Below are 23575 nucleotides of genomic sequence, written 5' to 3' on the forward strand. Positions count from 1 at the left end.
CTAATGGAGGAACGTTGGTCAAGCTCAGCTTAGGTTTCTCTCTGCAAAATACAATAAGGTCCACAGATCAGTTAAGCTTCAGCTTCTTTCTTCCTCTTCCAGACTTACTTGACCCAATGGTGGAGGGATCCCTCACCCAGTGTATCATAGATCCTAACACAAAATCTTAGTCTGATCCAAGGTCTTCGAAAAAGAAGCAACCCACTAAATCCCCAGAGAGTGAGACATATGGTCTATTTCTCCTGATCTCTTCCCTTCTCTTCCATTTTTTTTCCCTCTCTCTCTTACATACACTGCAAACATTATGTAGGTTTAGGATTCTCATACTTCTTGGGACCCAAATTATTTCAAAAGAAACCATGGATAAGGTTTTGGGAAATTTTCAAGGCTTAGTGCACATGTTAGGCCCCAAGCCCCATGGTGACTCTGGTGAGCTCCACCCAGAAAGAAAGTTCCTCTCTATAGTTTTGAAACCCTGCCAGTTCAAAGAAGAAAAAATGCAATCCGAACAAAGACTCTTAAGCCATATTAGATCCAATATTTGTAGTAAATAGAATAGAACTTTAGTGGCCCTTAGTATGAGTTTGATGGCAGGAAAGACTAAAAAATTTCTTCAGTGCACGTGACCCTGAGGGACATGGCTCTTTCTTAGCATAATAATTGAGTTCCTCCAGGAAATGCAACCCTGTCTCTAGTGCCTCCACAACTGATGGCAAAACAGCACAGAAAAACCAGGGTCACTCATTTTAGGAGGGATATGACACAGGAAAAGAATTTTGGATAATGCACTGGTAAGGGCAAGTAACACAAGCAGCCTAAATCCTATGAAGGCCTCAAAATGTGGTCGCTCATGTGTTGAGGATCATAGGTAGCTCTGAGTACTTTGTGGTGCTAAGAGCAACTACTCCAACTGGCAGAATTCAAGGGTGTGTCAGGTTGGTGGTGGTGATTTAGAACAAAGCAGCCTGAAGGGGAAAGAAACATCAATCAGGCACTTAGAGAAAAGCCTATCAATCAGTGGGATCTCCTGACTAAGACCTGTCAATCATCAGGACCCCCTGGCCAATCCTGGAGTTCAGCCAGCACCCCTGACCAACTCCAGCACACAAGGGACTCTAAAAACACCTTTTCCTGTCCCAAGCCCCTCCCTTCCTGCCTAAGCTTCATAAAACCCCAATCCATTCCACCTCCCAAATGGTTTCTCCTCAGACCCTTCTCCTGTCCACTCTATCAGTCTGTCGGAGTTCTGCCCTCGAGTGATATCTCAAATAAAGCCTCTTTAAGTGGGCTTTTTAAATCTTAAAGACATGATTTCGGACATGCTTTTAAGGGGGATACTGAGACCCTGACTTCACTTTGTCTACTTCCTGGCTGCCATGAGGCAAACAGCATTACTGCAGAATTTGGTCCCTGCCATGATGTTCTGCCTTGCTGGAGTCTGCAAAATCATGGAGCTAATCAGTTTTACATAGAATGAAATTTCTGAGATGTTCAGTCAAAATAAAAGTTTCTTCCTGGTAATTTGTTTACCTTATATCTTCTGTCGGAGCCACAGAGAGCTGACTAATGTAGTGAGGCAGATAAGACTAAAATACCTGCCACTGCAACACTCCTTACATGTTTCAGGACAGATGTTTTAATGCTCTCTTTTATGGAGTGGAGCTTATTACTTTATTTAACAATAGTTTCCTCACACTATGGTTTCTTTCAGTCTTTTTACATGATTCTTGGGTTTTTTTCTCTGAAAAATTCTACTTTTATCATCCTTGGCCTTTTCTTTATTTATTTTTATTTTACTTTATTTTGGTAGTTGTAGGTGGGCAGAATTTATTTATTTGTTTGTTTATTTATTTAGTTAGTTAATTAATGCAGTCCTAAGGCTCAAATCCAGTGCCTCACACATGTTAGGCAAGCACTTTGGCAGTGGACTATAACCCAGCCCCTTGGCCTTTTCTTAAGTAGACATTGAACAATATGACTGAGTAGTTAGGTTTCTCATCCAGATTCCTGCACCTAGATAATTGGGAATACAAGGGTTGTTTTAAGTGTTAAAGACATTTTATCCCAGACTGTGAGCTATTCTGATAAATATCTTCTCACAAACATTTTCTTAATTTCTACAGTTATTCCTTACTCACTCTCCCTAATTCCATGGCATACCCATGGTAACTAGAATTAAATTCCACCCAGAAGGACACTATTCTATTGAGCATATCATTCATGAGTCAGTAAACAATATTCACACTTGAAATTTGAATTTAAACATGTGTATGTGTATAAATAAATAGATACATTTATATACAAATATATAAAAACTTATACACATATATAAGTATATATTTATGTATAGTTACATATATATAAATAAAGGATAACTACTGAAAGTGTAAATGAGGACTACAAGATATAATAGAGCTTTATTCCAAGGGACAAGGGAAAGTGAATAAGGAAGAATTGACAATATACAGAAGAAGGCCCTGAGGCTTAGATTCATTGTCAAGGGTAAGGAGAAAACTTCTGGGGCTGTAGCTCAGTGGTAGAGGCACTGAGTTCCATTTTTAACTCTGCAAAAAATTAATATTAAAAACAAAGAGAGAAAGAGAAAAAACACCCGATTTGGGCTTTAGAAAAATAATGCAAATTTTTTGTTTGTTTGTTTTGAGAGAGAGAGAGAGAGAGAGTATTTTAATATTTATTTTTTAGTTATTGGCGGACACAACATCTTTGTTTGTATGTGGTGCTGAGGATCGAACCCGGGCCGCACACATGCCAGGTGAGAGCGCTACCGCTTGAGCCACATCCCCAGCCCCATGTTTGTTTGTTTTGATTTTGGTACCGGGGTTGAACTCAGGGGCACTCAACCACTGAGCCCAATCCCCAGCCCTATTTTGGTTTTATTTAGAGACAGGGTCTCACTGAGCTGCTTAGAGCCTCGCTGTTGCTGAGGTTGGCTTTGAACTCACAATCCTCCAGGCTCAGCCTCCCAAACTGCTGGAATTAGAGGCGTGCACCACTGCACTAAGCCAAGTATATTTTAAAATTTCCAAAATAAAAATTAAAAAAAAGAAAACCACTTATTAGTGCTTTAGAAGGATAATGCATTAATTTAAGGCATTGAATAATAAATGCATTACTTAATATTTAATAATGCATTACTTAATTCATTAATGATTAATGCATTAATACATAAATATATTCTACAATCTTGATTTGTTTCTGAAACTCACAATTTAAGTTAGATGAATTTCTCACTGAATCATTTTACCTACTAACTTAAGATCTCTAAGACATGCTGTATGGAAGATGGCAGAGTAGAAGATTGTAAATATTGTTTTCTAAATAACACATTCCAGTTAACAGAGGCTAGGCTTGCCTGACTCTGAGGCTGGTCCCCATTATTGGGGCTGCCTATCATTTGATACAGCCAATACTCTTAACCTAGTTTAACAGCATGTAGAAACTGAGACTCCAGAACTATTATCTAAATTTCTTCCACATCAAAAAACTAATCAACAGCAGAGCTGGACTGAGAGGATCACCTTTTTGCTCATTAAATCCTTTTAAATACAGAAGAAAAATAGCACTTTCTATATAACTACCATGGGCTAGGCACTGTGAGAGTGATTATTTAATTTAATCCTCTTTTTTTTTTTTTTGTACGTAGGACTGAGAAGAGGTGCTTCACCCCTGAGTCCCATCCCCAGCCATTTTTTATTTTATTTAGAAGCAGGGTCTCACTGAGTTGCTTAGAGCCTCACTAAGTTGCTGAGGTTTGCCTCCAAATGGTAATCCTCCTGCCTCAGCCTCCAGAGCTGCTGTAATTACAGGCATACTCCACAGCATCTGGCTTTGATTGAATTCTTATGACAGCTCTGAAGTAGGTGTCAGCTCCTTCGTGAGGTACAGAAATCATGGCTGGAGAAGGGGTGACCTCCATGCCCTGATCCTTCAAGTCCATCCTCTGGGGCATTTCTGCCCTCCCCTGCCCTGCCTGGCCTTCCCCCACATCCAGCACCTCCCAGAAGTGCTCTCTCACTAACCGGCCATGGAGCACCTAAGGGTCGGCAAGCCAAGCACACAGGCCAAGCTGGTCCTGGAAGCCCTGTGGGCTCTCAGCTTCTGCTGTCCTGTTCACACCTGACACGGTGTTCTCAGGTGTGGCCTGGGTTGGTCATGGTGCCTTGGCATTTGGACCATGAGTGCTTTTCCCAGGGGTCATGGGGCCATGAGCTGGTGGACGCACTGACTTCACTCTCCTGCCTGTTGGCTACTGATAGAGATGATGGCATCTGCTCTCCAAATATGAGCCATCTTTACTTCCACTGGCTGAAGTGGACAATTTCCTTCCTTGGAAACTGTCAAGACAAGAGCCTGTCCAGTGACACCTCAGCAGCGTCATCACATGGAAAATGGGAGCAGAAAGCATGCCTTCCACCCAGTGGGACGAGGGTGCCATGGAACTATGAGAGGCTTCAGGCTGAGTAGCCTGAAGCAGGAGGCCAGAGGCATCTTGGCATTTGTTACCAGGTTCTTTTCCTACTGTTAAATGGGTCCTGGGAAAGTGTGGCCATGTTTTGGCCTGTGGCCCATGCCATCTGAGACTCACAAGTCCACCCTGAGCTGTGTGCCTCCTTATTTCCTTGGGCTTTGTGCACAGCACTTGATCCCAAGCAGTTCTTAAGTGTCAGGGGATGTTGGAAACTGTGAGTGAGAGAAGGTGCTTGGCAGCCTTGAGGATCTCTGAGTCCTGGTCACAGGCTTCCTTAGTGGTCCCAACCCATGGCACACAGGGACCACTGTACTCGCCCACTGGGAAGTTTGGAGTTCTTTCCACCTGTGCACATTATAAGAAAAGCCCTCAGGATCCAGAAAGAGGGACAGAAAAGTCAGGAAGAGATTTGTGAGGGTCTCCAGTGGACGCCATCTCTCCTGGCTGAGGTTTCTCAGGAACTGCCAGGAACAAGAGATGGCAGCCAAGCAGCTGGGAGTCTGAGGAGAGATTGTCAGAGAGAGAGGGGGATGCAGAAGAGGGGGCAGCCAGAGGAGGGGGGCAGAAATGGAAGGCGGCTGGGGAGGGGGATCCATGTCAAGAAGCGGAGAGCAACAGGAGTGGAGGGCAGCAGGACAGGCGTCAGCAGGAGGGGACAACACCACATTTCCTATTCTTTTAGTTAGAGAGGCACGCCTGAGTCCCCGGTCCCACTGCAGGTTTCCCTGGGCAAGCAGCAGCAGGAGCTTCATGCCACGCCCATGTCCCATCCTTCAATGTCTCAAATTCTGCTAAAAGAACATTACTCGTTTGGGCCATACAGGGGTTATGAATTTGACAAATCCTTTTAGAAATTTTTTTAAAGTTTCAGCCACATGAAATCATGATGAGTCATTTACCTGTCCCCACCCCACACTTTTTTTTTCTTTTTTAAATGATTGAGTTAGAATTCATGTAACACAAAATTGACAATTTCAAAGCCATCAATTCAGTGGCACTTAGCACATCACCCCAAAACGAAATTTGGTACCTACTAGCTAAGCAGTACCTCCCCATTCCCCTGCTGTTCCTAGACTCTGGAGACCACTGATCTGCATTTGTGTCTCTATGGTTCAACTTCTGTATGAATTATACTACTCAATATGTTCACGTTCCCAAACTTCATAGAATAGTATTTTGATGGACACTGTTGGAGCACACATCATTCTTCAGCCATTTGTATAGCTCAGTAATACTTCAAGGTCATGAATAGACATGCTTTAGTTTTTCTTCAACAGTCGATGGACATTTGAGTTCTTGCCACCTGTGCCTATTATAAACAGCACTGGCCATGTGGTGATGCACAGCTTTAATCGGGGGCTTGGGAAGCTGGGGAGGAGGATTCCAAGTTCAAAGCTAGCCTTAGCAACCTAGCAAGTCCCCAAGTAATTTAGCAACCCCTGTCTCTAAACAAAATTTAAAAAGGACTGGGGATGTGGCTCAATGCCTAAGTAACCCTAGGTTCAATCACTGGTACCAAAACAAAACAAATCAAAAACCCCAAACAAACAAACAAACAGTACTGTTGTACACATGTTTGTATGTGTATGTTACTGAGTTCCTGTTTTCAATTCTTTGGAGTGTAAGCCTAGGAGTGGGATTGCTGGGTCCTGTAGTCATTTTATAAGTATTCATTCTTATGCATATTAGGGGACCTCTTGCATCCATAAGTACACAAACACAATTTGGTCCACTTCACTCCCCAGTGCCTGCCCTTACACTCCCTCCACCCTGCTTCCACTCTCTCCTCTTCTAGTTTCTCATCTATTTTCATGAGACCCTCCCCAGATTTTTTTTCCTTTTTTGCTTTCTAGTTTCCTCACGAGGGAAATCATATGTGGGTCCTACAGTAGTTCTAGGTTAACCTTTTGAGAAATTGGCAAACCATTTCCAGAGCAGCTGTGCCTTTTACATCCCCTCCAGCAACATGTGAGGATCTAATCTCTCCAGGACCTCGCCACCTCCTTTATGTCATATTTTAACCACTGAGTGAGCGTGGAGTGGTGGCTGACTGTGGTCTTGATTTGCATTTCCCAGTGACTGATGATGCTGAGCATCTTCTCATGCACCTGTTGGCCATCTGTAGGTCTTCTTCGGAGAATTGTGTAGTCAAGACCTTTGCCTATTTTTTAAATGTATGATTTGTCTTTTTGTTATTGATTTGAAAGAATTCTTTGCATATTCTGGATATTGGACCTTATCAGACAGATGATCTGTAGATCATTCCTCCCATGTCACTGTCTACTGTATCTTCACTTTTGCTCATCTTGTTTTAACCAACAGCACCTTGGACCGTGTGTGGTCTGATGATTAATCTTGAGAGGATCTTGGCTCCCCAAATGTCAGCAGTGCTGGGCATGGCCTCCCTATGCCTGTCTTTGCTCTCTGACTACTGCACATGGGCCTCGTCTGCCTTTGGCATTCCTTTTGTGTGTTCATGGGAAAGACTGGGAGAGCCTTGCTGAGCATTCCCTATCACTGTGTGCTCAGTGAAGTGGCCTCCTGGGTCCCTGACGTGGCAGCGCCTGGCCTTCCTCATCCCATGGTAACTCTTCCCCACGTGCAGGTGAGGGTCAGAGTCCATCTACTTCCCCACATACCCATCACACCCCATGAATCCCAGTGGCAGGAAGTGACTGTCCAAACTCAGCCTAAACTGAAAAATTAATAAAAGTGGCCAAAGCTTTGGGCTTCGATTTTCAGGCACTTGTAAAAATAACAGGACTTGATTTTCAGAGGAAAGCCACTCACGGTGTTCTTACTGTCTCCTGGGGGGAGGACAGTATGCCCACACTGCCCACTATGTGGTCGCATTGGCCTGCAGAGTCAACCTGGGATGTTTTCTTATAAATGTTGTTTCCTACCTCACAGAATTAAGGTGGCAGCAGGTGTGAGTATCACAGCCTTGAGAACCAGCAATGGAGACCAGTGGGCAGTGGACCACAGCAGCACCCATATGATGGCCACCCTGGCCTGCGTGGGCCACCAGACACCCAGGGCAGGTGAATGCTGAGAGGCCCAAGGTCCAAGGCAGTTGAGGGACTGGGGACTGTGTGGAACCCAGGGCTGGATGTGGCATCTAGACTGATGCAGCTCCACTGAGGAGACGTGCTCTTCCCAACCCAGTAGCCTGGCTTCTGAAGGGCTGTGGTGCAGGACCCATGGGGCAGAGCTTGGTCCTTCTGCTCTTCATGCACAAAGTCCTAATGAGGTTGAAAGTGTCCAGAGCCACTGAGTTCACATTTATCACGGTGCAGGTTTAATATCTAGTTTCAGATCAACTTTATTATTGTTGTTATTATTGTTTTTAACTAAGGGTTGATGAAGGTAGTGGGAAAAGCAGAACTGACATAAGAGGCGAGAGGAAAGTGGACATTTTATGGCAGACAGAGGGAAGCTCTGGCTTTTGGTCATTGTTCCTTACCACCTAAATTGTCATTGCTCTGATGTTACACCTGGGGACTGGTGCATGTCTTTGGTCTTGAGCTAGGTCCCTGGTGCTGCTGGCTGGCAGCCTCTTTTCTCTAGCTGGGGCTCGAGCCTCAGGTATGTGGGTTGTGCTCAGCTGTGCTGCAGACAGAGGTCCTCACTGAAATGTTGCATCAAGACCCCTGGTGAGTGACAAGATCCCTTGCCTGTGTGGAGCAAACATCTTCAGTGGATATTCAGGTTGATGACCATGACAGCTGTGCAGACACATCGCAGCTCAGGCCTCACCCTGGGTGAGGCACCAGCTCCTCATCTGGGCACATGAGCCCCTCGGGCAACTGCTCTGTCACCTTGCATTGTAATAGTCTTTTCTCTTTCCTTTCTTCTGTTAGATTGTTTGAGGACCATGGGCACAGGAGCCTTGGTGGGTGTGTGGGTGGTGGGGACAGCCTGTTCCCTGGAGTGGCACGGTGTGGCTACCTCTTCCTTGTGACCCTGACAGCATCAGCTGCAGTTTCCTTCTGCCTGCTCTTTCAGGGGCAAGAGGGTGCTGGTTAGAAGCCTGTTAGGAACCACTGTCTGGGTGATCTGCACACCTCTCCCTTGAAACTCATTCCAGCAGCCTCAAGTGACCACAATGTCCCTGGAAGTCCATGTCTATCTGCTGAGCACATCCAAATGCTGGGCACCCCAAGTCCAGAACATCCCCAAATCTTGAACATACCCAAATACTGAGCACCCCAATTCTTGAGCACACCAATTACCTGAATGGTTAATATTAGCTCAGGGGATTCAGCTGCAAGTAATAGATTATCTGCCCACAGATGGCTGCTACAAAAGAATTTGGTCATCTCACATCACAAGCGGGTTGGTCCTGTTATTGGTGACACAGTGGTACCACATGTCTGCTCAGTGTTTCTGTCCTTCTACTCCATTCCAGCCAGAGAACTGACCACCATCCTCTACCTTATCTCCTCATGGTCACAAGATGGCTGCAGCTCTTCCAGGCATTGAAAACTCACCCAGAATATTCAGGGGTTGAAAAGGAGTGGGAATTGTCCTAAATGTCTTCTTCTACAATCAGTCTCCCGGGGAGTCTTCCCTTCAGAGCTCATCATAAGCTGTGGGATGTCTGCCTTTTCCCAAGAAGCAGGTACTCTTGGGAAGTACCTGTTGGGTAATATTTTGGGCTTTGTAGTGGGAGATGGTCTCTGCCATCAGGGAATGAAGAGGGGAGAGTGGCCGATAGTACTCTTCAGAGTTGGTGTCTGTCAAGGGCTGTGGCTTTATTCTGTTTTGCACAGTGTGTGCTGCAGCTTTTCATTACTGTGACCAGGATACCCGGCCACTACAGCTCTGAGGACCATTTCAGAGGCTTCAGTTCATGGTTGGTCAAATAGATTGCTCTGTGCCTGAAGTGAGGCAGAACATCAGGGCTGGAGGGTGTGGTGAGGAGAGCTGCTCAGTCCCAGGCCTTGGGAGTGGAGAAGGAAGGAGCTGCGGATGAGATGAACCATCTCAGGCCACATGTCTAGTGAGAACCTTCCTCCAACGGGGTTCCACTCCCAGTAATCCATTCCCATCTTCAGTCCATCTGGTGCATTATTCCACTGAGGATGTCAGCACCTCATTTCCTATGAGCCCCACCTCTGGACATTGTTGCACTGGGGACTAAGCCTTTAGGTGCATGAGACTTTGGGGGACTTTCCAGACCCAAACCATAGCACACAGCACTGCTGTGCATATTCCTGGTGGAAAAGTTCCTCTCAGGTGCTTGGTTTATCAGGTGGTTTTGTCCATTTGGTCCTGTAACAATGAAGGTCTTCAGGCAGGTGGAGTTCATGGTGGACAGGCACCAGGAGTGTTGGATTGGGTCTCCAACCTTCTCCTCAGAGCCTGTTCCCATCTTCCCATGGTTGTATTCCTCTCAGATGCTCTCCATCCTGGAGGAGGATGGTGGAAACTGACTACATCTGCATCCATCTACTGATGTGGTCACTCTGATAGAAGCTTTTCTTTCCAGACAGGCCTAGCACAGGTCCTGGTCACCCCTGGCCCTGGGGATATAACTAGGACTTGTGATCCCCTAAGCAACTGCCATAGCCAGCCCTGAAGTCAGGGGTTCCCATCAACCTCAGCTGAAGGCCTGGGATGAAGGTGGGAGGGGATCTGGGGGCCATGGACTCTGATGGGGACTTGCGTGAGAGTGAGCCAGACAGTCACCACAGTGTCAGGGGTCTTGATACCCCCAGAGCATGCTGTGGGTGCCATCTGTCCCTGCATCCTGGGACACTGGGTAGGTGATGCTGTCCAGGCTCCATTCAGAGGGAATTTTGTCGAAAGATTTGGTCAAACGGTAATGCTTCAAATGCAGAGAACCACACAATTTCTAGGATGTGGTTGCCACTGTTGTTTTCTAAGAGCAGAGTCTGCAGTTCTTAGAAGTGACTGAGAAAGAGCTGTGTGATTGACAGCTCCTGGCCCCACCCTCCTCCTCCCCAGGGCTGAAGAAGGGCAGGGATTGTGGCTGTGGTATGATAATTTATGCTTAGCTAGTATCCCCCTAGAATCCATTCCATAATGTAAATAAATAACTGTTTCTTTTTATGCCTTCTGTTGCATTTTTATATCAAATGAGAAGTGAAACACAGGTCTGTGGAGGAAACTTGCTGCTAACAGAAATGTGTGAATGTATCTCAGCACATCATCCAGCAGGAAGCTGTGATCCCTGGGTTGTGACAACCTTGAATGGAAATGAGTTTTTAATAGAATATAATGTACAAACTGCCTGAAATCCTGTGATAAGAATTACAAGTGTTGTGTGGGGAGCCCTGATGCACACAAGTAGGAGAGCAGTACAGGTCTTAATTTAAAATATTGTAACGAATACTCATCCTGAGGGAATGTGAGTAATAAAGATGAAACCAGAAGACAAAGGGTTGTGTTGCCAAAAGAGAAAAAGATTAGAAAACGAAGCAAATTGGAAAGGTTCAGAACAGATAAGCTGAAGCCAAGGGAACAAGACAGAGGACATAGCTCTCTGCATGAAAGTCACGTGCCTTTGGCCAGTGGGGGCAAGTGTTTCCCTGCCTTGTCTGGCTGTTGGACCTAGACCGCAGGAGGTGAGCCACCAGGACCCATAGTTCAAAGCCCTCCTCTTCTGAGCACTGTGGTTGGGGCAGAGGGAGGCTCTGTTTTCCACAGGGATGAGGGGAAGCAAAGCCCAGGCTTTCTGCAGAGGACAAGCCCTCCCCATGCTGTTGCCCTGGTGCAATGTGTGCTGGGAAATGTGACCATGTTTGGAAATCTGGAATCCATCCCCAGCTCCCTTCTGGGATTTTTCTTTGCTGCTGTAGTCCAGACAACATGGTGACAGTTCGCTAGCTTCCATTACTGGAGCAAACACTTGAGACATCAACTTGCAGAGAGAAGGGGTTTGTTTGCGTATAGTTTTTGAGGATTTAGACTGTGGTCAGGTTTGGGGGCTTGTGGTGAGTTAGCACACTGTGGCAGGGAGCGTGGGGTAGAGAAAATGTCCACTCACTCTTTCCCTGAATAAAGAAGAGGAGGGAGCTGGCTTCCTGCAGCCTCCCTCAGGTCCATAATATAGAGCCTTCTGCAAAGTCCACAAAGGTTCCCCACCCCATCAACATCAGACTAGGAACCCCATCAACACCTGGCCTCTGGGGACCACCTAGATCCAAATGGAAGCAATCACTTATGAAACAGAGGAGGGCCACCCTGTCAATCAATTTGATGAACCCAGTTGCTTTTTGTTAATATTTAACCATTGGCCATGGAACCAAAACACAGTGCTGATTAAGACAGCCAGCACATCATGGTTCATGGGGCATGAATCAGACTGTGATTCCCAGTGGGCTTACACTTCACACCTGAGCTGAAAAGAAGGAGGCAGCTGCCGGTCGGTCCTCACCAGGCCATGCAGCACCTCTGCAACTAGCCAGTGCAGCTGCCCCTCCTCACCGCCATTTGGTGTTAGATTATCCTCTCCTTCTATTAAAGGGTTAACTGAAAAGTGGAAGAACACAGGGAAGGTTTAGTCTGTCTCTCAGGAACATCTTGTGTGATTCGGTCATCTATACCTTATTTTATGAAAAGATTTTGTTAAAATCACAAACACACAAACATGTATATAGACAGACTTATATAAAATCACATATATATATATCAGGAGCCAGGAATCATTTTTAAAGTCTTTCAGGAGAACAACATTTCAAAAATTAGAAACCTGAGTCCTTGAAGTGGACACCTGTCATTATCCCCACTTGACAGCTGTTTGAGTGGAGGCCCAATTAAGCAACTCTCATGGTCCCACAGCCAGTTTGTGTTCAAAGCCATTGACTCCAAAGCCTGTGCTAGGACCACTGCCCGAGGCTCTGAAGATACTTGTCACGGGGTCCCTACATGGGTCCCCATCCTGCAGCTCTCTGTCCCACTGATGGAATGCTCAGTAGCAGCAGCTCCTACAGTGCCAGCGGCCATCTAGCACATGGACCTAGGCAACAGAGGCCCCTCCAAAGACAGGCCCACATTCTCATCTCCAGAACTTGTTTGCCTGATCTTTGGTCAATGGGCCTTTGCAGAGGTGGTTGATGTGGGCTATAAGGTGGCCTTCACTGAGAAACTGGCACCTCCCTCCTTGACTGGACAGGGGAGGGAACTGGCATCATATTCTGGGAAGGAATCCATTGCAGCTTCTCATTCAGTGAGGAGCAGTCTTCTGTCCACAGAGGATCCTGAAAGCTCATCCTGAGATGGTGCACAGACAGGCAGCTGTGGGCCAGGTTCTGTGAACACTGCCATGTGTGGGTTGAAGGTGACAATCGTTTTCTTTGTTGACAAAGGGGAATGTGCCATTTACTGTGTTCTTGACATTATGCTGAGTTATGCTCTTCAAACTGAACTTTAATATGTGTTTGTTTTCCAGAGCAAATGGCTCAGTCTATGAGATCCTACAAGTGGACTTTGGCATCAACAACAGCAGTTGTCTGGCTGGGACCCAGCAAATCAGCTGGCAAGTGGCGTACCCAATCAAGGACTTCATGAGTGAGCTGGTCATTTCTGAGATCTTTATCAGCCAGATGACCTTTCTGGGCATCATCCCTTTTGCAATGGTGTGCAATTATGGCTTTAGGAGAAGAGGTCCAGAGAAGTTTTCTTTGAATACTTTGATTACTCCAATGTCATAAAGCAGAATGTCATCTGTTCTCTCCCATGCACTTGGTACATGTTGTTTAAACAAGAAAAATATTCTTAAATTGCATTTCAAGCAGAACTAGTATGGCACTGTGTAAAAACGTGGATGTGTAACCGATGTGATTCTGTAATCTGTATATGGGGTAAAAAATGGGAGTTCATAACCCACTTGAATCAAATGTATGAAATATGATATGTCAAGAGCTTTGTAATGTTTTGAACAACTAATAAAAAAATGCATTTCATTTACCTGCTTTCCATAGTGCCTCCTGGAAACTATGTAGGCCTACTGTGTAAATCCCTTTTCATTTTTGGAGACTGTGGAATGGTTTCCTGGGGAGCCTCGTCCTTTGTTGTCTCCATCTTTGTGCATGTCAGGACCAAATGTTGTGCTGAGGGAAGATAGTTTTATTGAAATGTATGGTAGGGTGTGTGTTGAGACAGAGTTCTGTGTGCCCAGTTACCAGACCCTCATCAATTGGCTTTGCTTTGAAACACCCCAGGTGACCTGGGATTGGCAAACTTTGAAGTGCAGGTGGAACAAAAGAATCTTGTTGGCAACTGCCCGGATTAACTTAGACAGGATCCCAGAGCCTACTAAACTCCCTGTGGTTTTGCTTCATGGGTCAGAAGGTGGTTGGGTTTCTTTCCCTGTGTTGGGCTGAAACTCTGTCCACAACTAAGGCCCAGGGACCAAACTTTAGGATTGAGTCATGGATGATATTCCAGTTCATAAAAAGGAGGGTGCTATGGGTCTATGGGAGGGCCATGCACTCCATGCTCTTCTGTCCTGGAAATGATCAGGTACATTCTGCACTGAGATGGACTTCCTGCCAGGACCTCACACATAGGTGTTCTGGGGAAATCTGTGGCTGCTTTGGATCATTTGTCACTCAAGTTAGATACCAGAGTTGAGCCAATTACAGATGAAAACCCTATTCATTAATTAATCTACCTTTACTCCCCCCATCTTGAGAACCTAACATGTGCCATTTGCCTGGAACACATGTTCCCTGCCTCTCCCTGGGGTGGTTCTTCTCCTGCGCCTTGGCTGTTAGAGAGGCACCTTCCCTGACCACACTGGTTTGTGCAGCCCTCAGCCCCTCTCTGCTCTTCTGTTTCTGTCCATGTCTTCCTACTTCATGATACTCACAGATGTTACCACTGGCCATTGCTGGAGTCATCTACTGACTCTCTCCCCAGAAGATGAGATCCTGGTCAGTTTCATCCACCCCTGTCTCTGTGGCACCCATAGCAAGGCCTGGCACAGTTGATGGTTGTTGAATGAATGAATGGACCTCATGCTTGAATCCAAGTTCCAGGGCATTTAGGTTTTGAAAATTATGTGATCCTGTCAGCAGTGATCCCCATTTTGGTGTGGTGGAGTCACAACTTGGTAGGAAAGCAGCTGCTAAGGAACAGAGGTGGCTGGTGTGTATTTCAGGGAGAGATGAGGCATCCTTGCAGTCCCTCTCCCTGGGAGCTCTCCTGCAGATTCTCCAGCTCAACCTAGCTTAGGCCACAGTTGGGGAATATCTTCACTCAAGTCCTTGCCCTTTGTCCCATGCTTCATCTCCAGCTCTCAATTCCCTATTGATGCTACAGCCTCCTGACACTTATGAGGGTGGAATTCAGCAGAGAGCTTCATGCTCTCTTCTTGGGAAGGCACCAGTTTCGAGAGTTGCTGGGAAGCAAGATGTGTTTACCTGTCAGGGCCTGGAACCAGAGCAGGAGTCGAGAACAGGGCTGGTCAAGTTCAGAGCACAGGCTGAATCCAGCTTGGTGCCTGGTTTGTACTTAAAGTTGTTTTAAAATCCAGCCATCATCATTTTCAGAGTCTATGGCTGCTTGGATGGTGATGCTGGTGGATTTGAGTATTTGCCACAGAGAGTATCTTTGGTTGGACTTTAATTTTACCACCTTGTAATAATGTGTGAGGAGGTGGGTGAGGAGAAGACTGCTGTCCTGTTGCTGTTAGGGAACATTGTTCTTGACTCTCAGCATTTCTTATCAGGAAATGAGACTTTGCCAAAAACACTCCAGCCCTCTTTGACCAGTGGTGACATTGTTTTTCATTGGGCCACAAGACTCATGTTCTGGGCTAATTGAGATGTCACTCACAGGGTCAGATCCCAGGGTGGGGACAGAGCAGAATTGGGGGGAAGAGCTGCCAACAACTTCATGGCTGTGAATGAAGGGCTGGGTGGCAGTATGTGGCCTGTGGTCAAGATGCAGGTCAGCTGGACAGTCTTTTACAAGCATTGCCACTGTCCTCAGGTGGCTATCAGTTTCTTGGTGACTGGAGCAGAGGCCAGTGGAGAGGCCATGGGAGAATATGCATGTATGTGGGCACGTGGGCATGGTTGTCTGCACCTGTATAAATGTGTATGTGTAGGTGTTCATGAGAGTGCAAGTGTGGTGCGTGTGCCCTTGAACCTGGTCCTGGTGTCAGTGAGGGTGGGCAAAAGCAGCTGAACTCAAAGCATCCTGGAGGCCCCTGGTTTCCTCCAGACGCAGATGAGAACCACAGACAGAATAATTTTCCAAAATTCTATGAAAGGGTGCTAGCACCTGCCCACACACCTGTCCGTCACTACTCAGGCATCTTTACCTGATATGTCTTCCAAAGCCAGGGTGAAGCCTTCAACGTGTGCATGCTGAGGTCCTGGGTGCTGCAGGTTGGCTGCTCTAGACAGACCTGGAGGTAAGGATTCTGGTGCCAGGAGTGGATTTGAGAGGTGAAGGCAAGCTTGTGGGGAGGTGAGGAGAGGTGGAGATGGCTAATACTGGTTGTTATCAAGGTGTTCCTCCTTGGGGAGTCCACTCCTGTGGGCAATTCCATTGCTTCCTGGCCTTGCTGGACTTTAGCCTCTTTAAAACTGAAATCTTTATTCCCCAGACACCTTGCAGCTAGGCTCTGCAGACGGCCTCAGCTCCCTTGGACTGGTGCCTGGCCAGATTGGGAAGGTGCGTGAGTAACACAGGGAGAGGAGAGAGGTGCCTTGTGTGGCTACTGGCTGTGGGTTCCAGGTTTGGTCATCACATATGTTGGGGTTTCCAGGACAGCCCTCTGGGGTAGGTGTAGAGGACCGTCTCAGCTAGGTTTTTTTTTTTGGTTTTTTTTTTTTTTTTTTTTTTTTTGGTATGAAGTATTTTTTAATATTTATTTTTGAGTTTTCAGTAGACACAACATCTTTATTCCTGGCTATGCAGAATCCAAGCTTGTTCTCCTGTACTCCTGAAATCTCAGGCCTAATAGGCAGAAATATATGCCCCTTGGCTCCATTTAGAAAGGGGATTCTGTTGTTTGCAACCAAGTGCTGTGACTGGTACAAATTCAGCTTCTGAATCACCTCAGGTGTGTGGAATAGGAAAAGCAAGCCCACATCAGGTGTGACCCAGCTCCTGGAGGAATCTCTGCCATAGTTTTACGTATACATGTGGGCTTGTTCTAATCCAGTTTTTGCTACAACTCAGAGCCTTAACTCCAATAGAAGGGACAGTACAGTGGGGACTCCATGGCTCTAGAGTCCTCTATCCTGAGGGAAAAAATCAATAAATCCACCCAGAGCCCTGAGTCCTACAGGGAATGGGCTTTCTCCCTTCTCCGGGGCTCTGGGAACAGGAGAGATAGTCCAGTCCACAGGTCCATATTCCCCTTGGGTTTCTCTTCAGACACACACCTTCATTCCATTGCTCACACACTCAAGGACCCCAGAATCCTGCACCTTCAATATTGGTGGTCCATCCCCCTGGGAGATCTGTCCTGCCTGTTGGTTTCACTGCTTCTGTTTGGTGATTTCACTTCAGATGCCTAGGATAGGCCCTGCCCGGCCCACCCAGGGTCTCCAGCGCATTAGCCCATTCATCCTTCTGTGTATTTGTCACATCTGTCCCTTTGTTTATTGTCTGTCTTCTTCAGCAGAATGGCATCTTCAAGAGGGCAGGCTTATCTGTCAATTCTTCCCTGTGTACACAACAGTTTCTGTGCCTGCCTCTGAGCATTTCCTTAATCAATGTGTCAGAGGCAGAAACACTGAATCAAGGAGCGTCAACAGGTCGAAGCCCTTCATGCCCAGAGAATCTGAACAGAAGGGCCCCAGGTCTAAATGGGGGAGAGGAGACAGGAGGCTGTCAGCCTGGGGGTGCCTGGAAATCTTCTGGGGACCCCATTATAATGCAGACTCTGACTCAGGTGTTCTAGATGGACTCAGACATGCATTTTTTTTTAAATAAAGAGAATTTTTTAATATTTATTTTTTAGTTTTCAGTGGACATAACATCTTTATTTTATTTTTATGTGGTGCTGAGGATCGAACCCACTGCCCCACGCATGCCAGGTGAGCGTGCTACCACTTGAGCCACATCCCCAGCCCCATGCATGTTTTAATTGATTCTTTTTAGTTATATGTAACATTAGGATACATTTTAACATAATCACAAAAGCATGGAATTTGCTCTGATTTGGTCCCCAGCACTTCCTCCCTCCCCTTGCTCCCCTCCCTGTATGCTACTGATCTTTCTGCAATTTATTTATATATTTTTTTTAAAGTTAGTATCCTGGGGAAGTACTTGAAGTTGAGATTCACTGTGCTACATTCAAGTATGCATCTGTGAAAGTTTGGTCAGATTCTTTCCACAGTTTTTCCTTTATTCTACCCCCTTCCTCCCCTCCCTCCCCTCATCTACCCTACTGAGCTTTCCTCTGTTTTAATGAAATTCCCTTTCCCCTTTTTTCCTCTCTCTCTCTCTCTCTCTCTCTCTCTCTCTCTCTCTCTCTCTCTCTCTCTCTCCCTCCTTCCCCCCCGCTCCATCTCCACCTTACTTTGGATTAGCTTCCACACATCAGAGAAAACATTCATCCTTTCTTTGGGATTGGCTTATTTCACTGAGCATTATAATCTCTGGTTCCATTCATTTATTGGCAAATGCCATAATTTCATTCTTCTTTAGGTCTGAGAAATACTCCACTGTGTATATATTCCACATTTTCTTTATCCATTCATCTGAAAGGCACCAGGTTGGTTTTATGGCTTTGTGAATGATGTTGCTGTAAATATTGATGTGGCTGCATCACTGCATCAGTGTGCTGATTTTACATCTTTTGGATTATACCAAGGAGTTGCATAGCTGGGTTATATGGTAGTTTATTTCCTAGATTTTTGCGGATTCTCCACACTGAATTCTAGAGTAGTTGCACTAATTTGCAGTCCCACCAACAATATATGAGTGAATCTTTTCCCCCCACATCCTTGCCAACACTTATTACTTGTATTCTTGATAATTGCCATTCTGACTAAAGTGAGATAAACTCTTGGTGTAGTTTTGATTTGCATTTCCCTAAAGGCTAGAGATGTTGAACATTTTAAAGACTGTTTTTAGTTGTAGATGGACACAGTACCTTTATCTCATTTATTTATTTTCATAGGGTCCTGAGGATGGAACCCAATGCCTCACACATGCTAGGCAAGTGCTCTACCACTGGACCACAACATGGACGTTTTTTCATGTATTTGTTGACAGTTCATATTTCTTCTTTTGAGTATTGTCTGTTTAGTTCTTTGGCCCATTTATTGACTGGGTTATTTGATTTTTTTGATGTGAAGTATTTTGAGCTCCTTGAATATTCTGGGCATGAACACCCCATCTGAGGAGCAGGTGGCAAAGAGCTTCTCCTCTCTGTCGGCTCTCTCTCTACTTTCCATTGTTTGCTTTGCTGTGCTGAAGCTTTTCAACTTGATGCCATCCCACCTATTGATTTTTGGTTTCATTTCCTGTGTTTTAGGAGTCTTGACGAGGATGTAAGTTCCTGTGCCAACACCCTGGAGTGCTGGGTCTGCATTTTCTTCTAGCAGCTGCAGGGTTTCAGTCTAATTTCTAGGCCTTTGATCCACTTTGATTTTGACCCACAGTTAACTTTCTGACAGGGTGAGACATGGGGTCAGATTTCATTCAGCCGCACATGCATTTCCTGTTTTCCCAGCACCATTTGTTCAAAATGCTCCCTTTTCAACACCTTTGTCTGGTGTTGGGTAGCTGTGTTCACGTGGGCTTGTCTCTGTGTCCTCTGTCGTGTCCCACGGTCTTCATGTCAGCAGTCCCCTGAAGGGTTCTCCAGAGGCCTCACCTCTGCTCTCTGCCTCCATCTCATCCGTATCTGGTCTCCACACTGACACCTGTGTCTCTGCTCAGGCCTCAGGCCCCAGGCCGGGAGGTGGATTTGAAAGGTGCCAGGGCTGCCCCAGGCCGGTCGCCATGTGGATCTCAGCTCAGGCACCACAACCTTGGTGGTGGTTCGTGAGGTTCTTAGGGTTTGCGTCTGAACCTGCAATCCTCCTGCCTCAGCCTCACTGGCAGTGTCCGCAGAGGCCAGGGACCCCTAGACGTTAGGCAGCTCACTTGGCCGAGTCTTGGCCTCCACTGATCCTATCTCAGGGCTCATAGGAGCCCAGAGGAGACCAGGCAGGGGCTAGGTGGGGGAATTGAGCAGGGGTACACCAAGGGAAGGACTCTACAGGACTGGGCAGGAGTGGGCACTAAAAGAGCCAGAGTCTGGTGCACCCTGGGGAAGTGGCAGTAGGGCGCAATCCAGGGAGACTCCCATGTGCCGCACCAGGCTGCCAAGCACACACAGTGACCATACCCACACCACCCCAGCCCTCGCAGCACCAGGATGTTTTTCCTTGATCAATAAAAAGGGGGGCCTCATCTGTACCCATGTAGACACTGGAGCACACACATCAGAGACCACCCTGCCTTATCCTGGCCCCCCCGGGCCCACAGTACCTGCTCCTGCCAGTGCTGCTCTCCCCAGCCCCATGTGGTGCTGCACCTGAGCAACTTGGTAGAGCCTGTCTCAAAATGAGAAGTAACAAGGTCTGGGGTGTAGCTGAGTGTAGAGCAGCCCTGGGCTCGATCCCCAGTACTGCCCCCAAAAAAAAGGAAAAAAAATTGTCCAGTGGCTCACCTCTTAGATTATCTTGCACTTATTAGATCTTAAAAAAAAAAAAAGTCACTGTACTTTTATTAGGTGATAAAAGCTCAAAGGTGAGAGGACCCTATTAAGCACTTAATCTTACAGGAAAATCTTAAGCTTGGTTTTCTTTGATGATGTCCACACATAAGCAATGTGAAGTCTACCCACTTCTATTTTATTTGACTAAATGTTCACAACCATGAGTAGCTGATTTTTAAATTGTTGGAGTTATCATATTTGAGGAATTTAACATGTTTAATTAGTTATAAGAAAGTAATAAAAGTCTGGTTTCACATGCTTACACACTTAAATAAGGAGTAAAACTTTCAACACTTCAACAGGAAAACCTTTGAGTTCTTGCCTGTGTGATGTGGGCTAAATTTAGGATGGGATAAAAGAAGAAGAGTCCATGATCATTTAACTTATATTACAATAGCCAGGATGAAATAGGATAATTTTAGTTCCTTCACAAAGGTGATGGAACTCTTCTGTGACATCAGGAGTCTCGAGCCTCGCTTGGCGCCATGTGAGTGGAAGTGGAAGACAGTTTCAGAATGCACGATTAAGTTTTTTTTCTACATACTTTCTCTGATGAATTAGAAAACAGTCATGCTGTGGACACCCACTCAGTGGGAAGCATGTTGAATTTGAGAGATGAGAGGCACCACGGTATCCATGAACCTTGCCTGTCTCTACTTTCCATGTTTGGAAAGTGCTCTAACTTTTAATTGCTAAACAATAATATTGAAATAAGACCTAATAAAGTTCTTCCAGACCAGTTACATTCTGCCGCAAAATCAACCCTAAATACAATGAAAGTGGCAAGAGATGGGAGGTGTGTGGGCTCTAGGACAGCTCCTTCCTGACAGCCCAAGACACAGAGGTGGCTTACCTTTGCTGCTGTCTGTAAAATGTCAGCGGTGAAGCTGTTTTGTCAGATGCATGGCTGCCTGCAAAGCTTTTAAATGTAGGAAGGTAGATGATCTCCACATGGACCCCAAAAGGTGACTTTTGAAGATTTCCATCTTTGTATCTAAAGGTCTAATCTATGTGCTCAGGCCACACCAGCTCCAAGTTCATGGGATTCTTGGGAAGAAGAAACGTCAATTCACCAGAGTTGCTAAAAAGTTTTATTAACTTTTCTCCTTTAGGGTCAGCTGCAGTAAATTATTTTAAGAAGTATATCTAACCATCATAATTTTGCAAAATGCAAACTCAGTTGCATTGAAAATATGACCAAGTATTCAGATTGATAATGTTTACTACCAAATAAAAGTTTATACAGTTTATACTATTAACACCATAAGACGTTCTCATGGCAGAATGCATGGTTTTTCCAGGGTGTTGTGAGTAATACAAAATATAACCATGAGACCAGACGGTATTTCTGAATAAGTGAATCACACTGTATTCTAATGTGTACAAGGAACTATTTTTTAAAATAATATCTTTATTTTATTTATTTTTATGTGGTGCTGAGGATTGAACCCAGGCCTCTCATGTGCTAGGCAACCACTTTACCACTGAGCCACAACCCCAGTCCCAAGGAACTATTTTTTAAAAATGCTTTATGGGAGGAAAAAAAATTTTTTTCTTCCACGAAGGAAATTTCTACAGTTATATTGCATCACACTTCTGTTCGAATGTATGCTATTTTCCCAACATGACAGAAAAACTCAGTGTCTTGCCTAAGGTGAACACCATGTACAGTTTTGCATTGATTTTATCAAATTGGGATGAGTGAGCATTGTGCAGCTTCAAGCAATTTTCCACTGCTCCATCTGCCAGGGATGCCTACACCTCCTGAACCAAGTGGTCATTTCTAAAAGATAACAGGAGCTGGTTTAGCAGGTAGTTGATCTGGGAACTTACTATGACTTTTAATTTTTATTTCAAAGAGTTCCTATTTCACCATTAAAAGGATGAACCCAAGATCATCATTGAAGTCGTAAGACATGGAAGACAGGTTTCACAGTAGGGGATACAGGACAAACAAGAAGGGACCAGCCTGTTCAGTATGGGTGGCATGCTGCTCAGACTGTACTGACTGACATGATTTATCCTAGAGGTATTATAGTCCCTCACTGAATCTGTAAATGGAGATCAGGTGTGTGCAAATGCTCAAGAGATTTTAAAGCAGGCCTGTCAGTGAGCTGGTAAATATCACAAAAGGAAGCAATGCCTCTCAAACTCAATTGACCATGTGATCCCTCAGCCCTTAGCTTGCCCCAGTGTGTCTTTCCAGGAAGCTTGAGTTGCTCTTCAATGAGGTGGCCCACATTTCCTCCTTCTACCAGCAGGGACAATGTGCAGCTACCCCGGCTGCCCGGCTATCACTGGGCCATGTGCATGTACAGAGATGGCATAATGAATTCCACAACTATGTATCATTTTAATGCATTAATTTTAAAAAATAAACCAAGGCTGCCACAGCAAAGAGAAGGCTGTTTTTCTCTTGAAGTCAGATGGCTGCAAACTTTCCTGGCTGTACAAGTACTTTCTTCTGCAAATTTGTATATCCTTTGAGCGAAAGGGGCAACAAAAACCAGGAGGATCACCACAGGGAGCATCCTGGAAGATAAGACCCACACGTTATTTAGAAATGTGATCTGATTTCAGAGGGCCCCACCACTTCCAGAGAACGCTCTCCAGCGTAGTTCCCGCCAACACACAAGTGCCAGGGGGCTGTTGCCACCAGTGTGTCCATGAAGTGGAGGTCACGTTGGAGAAGTGGTGACCATTCCAGAAGGCTCTAGAAGCCAAAGCACACTGGATGTGCTTGGGAGAAGGCCGTGCAAGGAGTGCCTTTCCTTTCTGCTGTTGCTAGGCACCAGCAGCTGAGAGAGTCAGGGCAAGTGGCCAGGCCAGAGTCCTGCCCCATCCATGCACTCCTTCCCTGCCAGGGTGGGCAGGGCCTCCAGGGTTGGCAAAGACACTGGGCTCGGGGAAGTCGGACAGCCTCAGCCTTGCCAACTGGGAACACAGCAACACACGGGGAATCGCCAGCTCTGTGCCAGCACAGGGACCTTAGGGCACACTTGGGCAAGAAGAACCTCTCAGCAGGGAGTGAAGAGCCCCGGTGGCTCTCTGGCCAAGTCCTTCTGTGTCCCTCACTCCTGGTGACCAATGTGAGTGTTTGATTGAGCGATGTCCTTTTCCTACTCCCTCCCTCCCTCCCTCCCCTGGTCCTCCTTCCCTGAGTCTGCAAGGCTGGCCCATGCATCCCAACTGCAGCCTCTTGGGCCTGGCCCCTGTGGGTGGGAGCAAGAGGACTGCAGCAAGGAGCCAGGGAGACCAGGCAGGGAGTGACAGGGAGCCAAGGCGGCCTGTGGGGTATAAGGTGACCAGTGGAGGAACGGGAGGGTGCTCCTGATTCCAGCCCTGTGTTGAGCACAGCTGGCAGGCCACACTGAGGAGTGGCCGGG

This window comes from Callospermophilus lateralis, chromosome 17, assembly GCF_048772815.1.
Source record: "Callospermophilus lateralis isolate mCalLat2 chromosome 17, mCalLat2.hap1, whole genome shotgun sequence".
Taxonomy (NCBI): Eukaryota; Metazoa; Chordata; class Mammalia; order Rodentia; family Sciuridae; genus Callospermophilus; species Callospermophilus lateralis.